Source organism: Lepisosteus platostomus, chromosome 10 (genome assembly GCF_059453375.1).
Source record: "Lepisosteus platostomus isolate fLepPlt1 chromosome 10, fLepPlt1.hap1, whole genome shotgun sequence".
In the NCBI taxonomy this organism is placed as follows: Eukaryota; Metazoa; Chordata; class Actinopteri; order Semionotiformes; family Lepisosteidae; genus Lepisosteus; species Lepisosteus platostomus.
The window spans coordinates 12,983,160-12,991,024 of NC_142620.1; the positions used below are offsets into that span (position 1 = coordinate 12,983,160).

The following is a 7,865-nucleotide window of genomic DNA, read 5'->3' on the forward strand; positions in this document are numbered from 1 at the left end:
AACGTTGTTTTCTTTCTTTTTTTCAGCATGGAATAAACCTATTGTTCCTAATCTCTCTATATTTCAATGAATAAGATCTTAAATTAAGAGCTCAGAGACTGGGTTACAAATGTAATCACGCCAGTTCATCCTTAGTGAAGGTTTCATGTGCTAGTAGACTAATAATCCATTTTCAAAATGACAAAAAAAACTTTTAGCGGTTTTAAACAGCTACATGTAATGGTTTAGGTCCAATAATAATGTATTTTAGGTATAATATTAATTAAAAAGTTAAAATGTAGGTACAGTATATATGAAAAATGTTTTTTCTTCTGATTTGAGAAGCAAATATACAAACCTCACCACCTGAAACAGACAACTGGAAGGGGAGAGTTTTTTATGTCCAAGAATATATTTTCTGCTTGTCCTACATTGATTCAGCAGGTGAAACATTTCAGTGCCGTTTTTCCCTTCTTCATATTCCTTCTCATGTTTTATTTTCCTCTTCTGAACAGTTAGCCCATTCCAACTTGTCACCGCATAACATATTTCCAAGGATTTGTTCTAGAACCCAAAACTCATAAAGACAAACACACATATTCAAAAAGGCCTCTGTCCATTTATGTCATCTGGCTTGATGCCAAAAGTTTGTCCAAACCACAGGAATTCAGTGGAAAACACTCCTAGTTCAATGAAACACAATTGTTATTGATTTCAAATTATTAACTTTGGGTGTGTTTACTGGAGCTTGTGCCACTAAAAGGAGCTCTCCTTAATAGTTGCATCACATTTAGCAATACCCCTGCACTATTTTCCAGGATCAGAGAAACTCAAGAGAAATTGTTCTTTTCATCAGCAGATTTTACACCCATCCATTCTACATTTGTACGTTTAGCATACAGAAGATCCTTTAAAACTATCTTCATCATTCAACTCATTCTTTCCGTCTCCCATGGGAACTGAATCGCATTTATTCAGGAAACTCAAAGGGGACTGCAGTCCTCATTTCTCAGAACAGTTATAGAATCTTGGTAACAAAGTAATTTACGGGATCGCACAAATTTGACAAATTCTGAATTAAGCACAAAACCGAGAGCTTTGTGAAATTACTGTATGGTCACCATTTTGCCGTGGGCGAGAGCAAGAGATGGCGCAAATTGAGTTGTGAAGCAGTGAAGCGGCCCTTCCTGTTCACTAGTCACCGTAATGTCAAATGTAATGCGATGTGCAGTACAACAGAATAAGTACAGGTTATGCACCAGAAATTTTACCACAGAAATGTTCCAATGTGATCTGCATGTAGAGTTAACAAGTAAACTGTATTTGTCTTCAAAACCGTCAAGAGCAATTTTGCTATTAGATTAAAAGAGATGGATTCAAAAGCTGCTTGTTTACAATGTAATAAGGCCACTTCACCTTACTGGAAGTATTGTTGCTTCATTCTGAATCACAGAATATGTCATTGCACATACCTGTAAATGTCTTCTATTTTGTGATGAACGTTGGAGGTTTTACACTTCGCTGGGTACATTTTACCCTCATTGTGGTTTGAAATGCACTCATCAATGCAGATTCTTTCTAAACCCAACATATAAAAATAGCATTGCAGTTCCCCTTTAAAAACCATCATGCAATGGATTGCTTCTATTATTTTTACTTTTTTATAAGATGATTTGTTTGATTTGTTTAAAACATGGATTCCATGGATTCTCCTGATCTGATAGGGATGTAGAACATAGTTTGTTATAATTATGTCACCAGTTTGTCAGATAAAGGTGGACTGATAATGAACTACTCTTAAAGAAGCCATTTGGTGAGCAATTATTTTTTATACTTGTAGTTGCAAAGCATCACATGATAACTATAACTATAAAGTTCTCCTATTTACACTTCACCATTTCTGCCCAGACTCCGCCTAAACTTCCCTAGGACTCCATGAAACTATATCTCCAACAAAAGATAAAATTCAAGTACAGTCATTGGGCCCTTCTCAGCAGTATCACATGGTACAAACCATCCTGAGCTCACATTAAATTGAACTTAATTAATTTAGCCTGGGTGCTGAAAGAAAGCTGGGGTCAAACTAATTGATAATATTCAAAAGTATATTGAAACGTGCTTCAGCATTGTGGTGTGGGACAAGGTCACTAAGCTTCTTTCATTAGGACTAGATTGAGATCTGGATTGATTGTCTGGGTGTGATTCTTGCAGATATATTGTACATAGTAGGAGAGAGAGAAAATGAGTTGCCTTCCTTGGGATCTTTCCCCACAGAGCTGCTGTGGGAGTCAGGCATGTCTGAGCACCAGGACCTGCACAACTTGAACTTCATTTCATTGGCTCAACTACTGTATGTTTAGAGATATGACCCATGAGCTTTTCTCCCATGTGCCAGCTGCTTGTGCAGGAACTGACTTTTATAACAATAGGATGGCTGAGGGTGTAGAGAGAAACCTTAAAATAGTTGTTCTACCTGACAGAAGAAAGAGGTGTCCCCCTTCTGGCAAAAAGGCCTGATTGTCAATTTCAAATGTGATAATACTTTATCTGTGCGAAAACCTCTTACTACCTCTGTGGGGTTTCTATTCATCTATCCATTGTCCATAGCAGCTTCATCCTCTAGACTAGAGGATCCCAGTAACCTGGAGCCTAGCCTGGCAGTCACAGGGCTCAAGAAAGAAAAAACAGATTATAGTATCATTGCCTACACTGTAAAGATTTGGCTTCGACACGAAGCTCAAGAGACTGACGGTCTCTTTCCTCACCTCTGTGAAACCTTAGAGTTATGGTCGGAGGTTACAATGTGATTTTAAACATTAACGTTTGTCAATAGAGTAGAAGGGCTGGTCTCGGCACCACGCAGTTCTCTGTTGTAAATGTTTAAACTGTAATCGGGGTCCTGGTGAATGGGAACAGTGTGCTGCTTATTTTGTGGACTTTTGTGTACTGTTTGTGTACAGTATAGGATGAACAGTTTATTGTAAATTATGGGTTTCATTTTACCTCATGATTCCTTGTTGTAACCAAAGAGGAGGAAAGAGGTCATTTTCTAATTTCTATCAAGAAAACAACAGAAAAGCAAAACTAAAGCTTCTATTTTAAGTTATAAAGAAGCCAATGGATGCTGAAGGAGCCTAAACATAGCACAAACACAAAACAATCTAGTCGGACGTCTAAGATCTAATTCGCCTTTAAGTAAGATACCATTTTACTCTTTTAAAGATGTGAGCTCTAGAGTAATGTTCTCTCCAGATTTTCTTTAACAAAATACTACCTTTTAAAATTTGAGTCTAACAGGAGCTTCTATGTTTTTTTAAGCAGTTAAAATGAAAATGTCTGATGCTGAATTGGAAATAATAAAAACATTAAAAAAACAACAATCTTGCTCAGTTTTCTTTTGCCAGTCAGAAAAACTGGAGCAACGTTTCCACTGAAACAAAAAGCTTGGAAGGTTGTCCTGGACATTTTTGCTTGTAGGCCTTGCTTTCCACCTGATCATAAATCCTCCTCATGATTCCACGAGGTTTGCAAATAAATAATTGCATCATGGCCATGGTAGCTGAATATCAAGTTAAAATGTTTCACACAGCCTGAGCCTCCTTCTGTTCTATATTAACTCTAGGCCTAATGTCCTTTTGGAATATGTTTTCACTATAATTGTAACTCAATATGTTGTTCTACAAACTTGCTATACTTAATAAAGTAGATTATGTATATCTTACAATTGATTTATATATAGAATAGTGTCACCTTAGTAGTGTTTTAATACATTTTGTTTCCAAATTCACACTGCCTTTTCTTTCAATCAGAATTTGTGAACAGAAAAGTAAAAGCCTGTTCTGTATAGTAAATGAAAAGCCTGTTCTGTATAGTTTTGTTATTCATCTGCATTAAAAAATTCACAATTTAAATATACCAGTCTAAATCAATGAAGACAAATGTGCTTGGGAAAGCGTTCTGTGAAGTCTTGTTATTTCTCTTAAGTGCTCTATAGCAAGTGGAGCCAGAATTAGGCTGGATTCTCCCTGGGACGGATGTGCTGGGAGATGTTTATACAGCTCATTGCTCAGAGCTGGCTCGTTTCCGTAGCCATGGAGACAGATGTTTTGTTGTAGAAACAACAGGGGCGTAGTTTAGTGCAAGTTGACTTTGGTGTACACATCTGGAGCTAGAAGTGCATTGTAAAAAAAGAGAACATGTAAACAATTTAGCTACAGTAGATATGGTGATTTAAAGTATGGGAAGTGTCACAGGCATGCAGATTGAATTTGATTAAAAGTTACAAAATAAAGTACGAATTGACCAAATTCTTTTTGCATTGCATGTTTTGAACAGTTCTCTTCTGGATTTATAGAACCCAGTACATATACCGTAGAGTACAGTACCCTTTTCAGAGAAGCCATCTTAAATGCTTAAGGTTGCTTAAATACTGTTAATGTTTATTAACTTAAACCTAGGGTGTAACAATACCATCATCACAATACAGTACGATTTTGGAAAGCAGAAATGAATGTAGAAAAGAATAAAAGCTGCCTTTGTGATGTTTTGGCTTCCATAGTAGTGAAGACTCATATTTTAAAGTTTTGGAACGGGTGTTTCGCGGTTCGTATGGGTCTAACTATTTAAGATACTGTTGCACGGCCAAGTTTATTCCTGTGTTGAAAATGAAAAAAAAAAACACTTGGTAAGAAGAGCAAGTGATGTCCTATGAACCTGGAATCATTTGTTTCTTTTATGCAATGAAAGAGCTTCTTTCACAAGAAACATGGCAATGTTTTCATTATAATAAAGTCATGCAAAAGGAATATAAAGATCTCTAATTCTATTTCCTGAAAATAGAAAAACGGTTACTTTCAATAGGAAGGAAAAATAGAGGTGCTGTAATGAGACCTGGAATCCTTCAAAGGATGTACAGTACTGTACTGAAACAGTTCACTTTAGAACATGACATTTACAATTCAGTAAACAGACAGGATTTTGTATTTATAGCAATGTGTGAAGTCATTTCCACATTGTGTGCGATGGTTTGAAGACACAATATCATGCTGATGTGCATGATTTCTGTTTATGGATATATTTTAACTTCTATTATTAGCTATTATTTGTTATTATTTGAACATTTTAAGTCCAGATCGGAACTTAATTTTTAATGTAACTTTTTATTGTTAATGCCAGGAAAGCTTTTGAACTAAAATGAATGTGTTCTAATGTGTTTGTGTTGTGCATTCTTACATTTTATACCTTGCATTATAGAATACCATTTGGTTGAAGGAATATACAGGTGCAAACCAGTGTGATCAGAGCATTAATATATATTTAAAATCATGGAGAATGGTGTCTAATTCCAGAAGATATTACAAGATCTCAGTGAAACCTATAAGAATTTTGTGGGCTTTGCATCTATACACCTCCTTCATAAATTAAGATCCTCCTTTTGATTGCTGAAGACGATATAGGTGAGTGGTTAAATTAATAAATTACCACATGAAAGCAACTACATTTCTTGTCTCACTCATTGCTTGGACTCTAAAGGCCAGTCCAGAGCTAGAGGTAAATCGACCTCAGTAGTAAAAGTTAATAAAGTTAGTGAAGCCTTTTGTTATATGAAAGAGATTTAGAAACTGCAAGACTCAAAAGAATTCAGACTGTGACTTTGAATACTCCCAATAATAGCAGCACAGACAGAAAAGCTAAAAGAGGCCTGGAATTTTAACCCTCTATAGAACAGCTCTGTGCTTTATCCTCTCAACATAAATCAATCTATTCATGATTTAAAACTCTAGTTCTTTGTTAATCCTTGACTGTTACATACGTTTTAAAATTGTACTCGAAGATTTTTTTAAATGAATTAAATGTATTTAGTAAAATCCATTAAATTCCTGTTAGGTCCATTCGTATGTAAGCGCAGTTTGCGTAAGTAATGTCGAATTGATAACTTTGATGATTTGAAAGAAGCATTAATAGAAAAGGAACATACACATTATGAAGCAAGTCTTTACAAACCGGGCTTCTAGTAATGCAACCATGCACATCTTTGAAGTGGAAATAATAATCCACATGGATAATTCAAGTTTTCCTCCAATTATGGCCAATTAAACTTAAGTATCAACATTTATAGGGTTGAAGTTGAGTAGAGGATGAAAGAGCAGAACAACGTAAACAATGCCAAATGACTGAGATTGTACCTGCTGATCACATACTGTATGTGAATCAATGTGAGTTTGGTCAGTTACATACCTGTGGTTTTTCCACTGACGGTTTAAATACAGCAGGGACTGCATGGAGGTCAAGGGAAATGATGCTGGCCAAGCACTTCTCTGTTTGCATTTCTAAATATAAGACAGTACACATCATGCTGGCTTATATTTACATTCTAGTATGGCTAGCCAAGAACTAACCTCACCATAAAAAGTAATTACATCCTTGTTTTTGACTGTGGTTCTATTGTGAAAGTGCTTGGCTTTAAACATTTTTGTCAGCCATCTTTCCAGGGTTTGGGGATAGGACAATCTCAATGCCAAAAGTGTTAGAGCACTGAATTTTACAGTTATCCAATATACTGTAGGTGACTGGTATTGCGATTAGATTCAGACCAAAGTCATAAAATGATGATCCTCCTGTTGTGGGCTTGAGGGGGAGAACTGGGCTGATTTACCTCACTGCACCACAGTGACTCCTACTGGACTTTGTCCTCACACATACCCTAGGAAGATTTGGCTGAAGTTCAGGAGCAGTAAATCAAGGCTAAAATTGTCCTCAGGGACAGAGCATGCAAATAGTTTTTTCATTTCAGTGATTTCAAGTTCTAGTTTATTGTCATACGTACTTGAGTACAATGAAATGCTTACTTCACCAACTACCTTCTGCAGTGTTGTATTTTTAACATTTGCCAGAGGTCTTTTCAGTTCTTAATCCCTACTGGTCCATAGATGTGTGTCTGTGTGGCCATGACCAGCCCCTTGGATGCTACTAATACTGAGATCTGTGCGTGGCAGCGCCGTGGTTTTGAACACAATCCTGTGTACAGTCTCAGCCGGCAAGGACTACATCTCAAGAGTTATGAAACATTGCGAAATACTCTAAAAGCATTGCTTAATGTAGTACCTGTAGAAAATAAAGCATACCTTAATAAATAATTTCTACATATTTTTAAAATTGGAATTCTCCATTAATTTCAATGGTCTCTATGGTCTTGATACAAGAGTTATGAGATGGAATCTCTGCTGGCTGAGAATGTACACAGGCTTGTGTTAGGGTTAGATTTTAGCATCTTGGGTTTATGGCGTAAGGTAAGTTTCTTTGGAGTAGAACTTTGTTTCCTGAAGAGGTTCCTCTTGGTGAATTGAGATGGAGAATCTCCCCTCAGGAAACAGAGAGGCACAATCCACCCACCCCTTCCTGGTGATCCAGAAGTCACCTATAAATATACTTACCATAGTTTTGTGTATACTTGCTCCTTGTTCCTGACGTTTACTCCTGTTGGGAATGCTGTGTTCAATTTTTGGATCCACTCTCTGTCTTTCAACTTTCTTTGTCCACGTTACAGATTATCAGTGATCTGAATGAGCTGGATGAAGTGCACATTAGTGGGACTGTAGTTCTTAATTATTTCTAATGTTATGTAAGTGCTGTGCTTATCTTGTGCAAATGGAATTTCCGGACTCTCCTATGTTTAAAATGTTGCATGTGTTGCATCTAAAAGCATAGATGCAGTTAATGCTGCTCGAGGTCATTTTCGGCTTTATACTGTACAGTACGTGCTGGTATTACCATTACTCTTAAGGGGGGTCATGTCTTGGAAGTGTGCTGGGCTGTATAGCATTGTGGGATTAAGTGTTGGGAGTTTGCTTCTTACCAAAATGTCCTGTAGGTTTTTGGTTCTTCTG

General features: G+C 36.7%; 1 long non-coding RNA gene across 1 annotated transcript; it reads left to right on the plus strand.

Moving 5' to 3' along the window:
- Positions 1 to 4,743, plus strand: LOC148653360 (uncharacterized). Its single transcript, XR_015941647.1, has 2 exons — positions 1 to 977; positions 2,254 to 4,743. It is a non-coding gene; the product is annotated as an uncharacterized LOC148653360 (long non-coding RNA).
- The last annotated feature ends 3,122 nt before the right edge of the window (positions 4,744 to 7,865 follow it).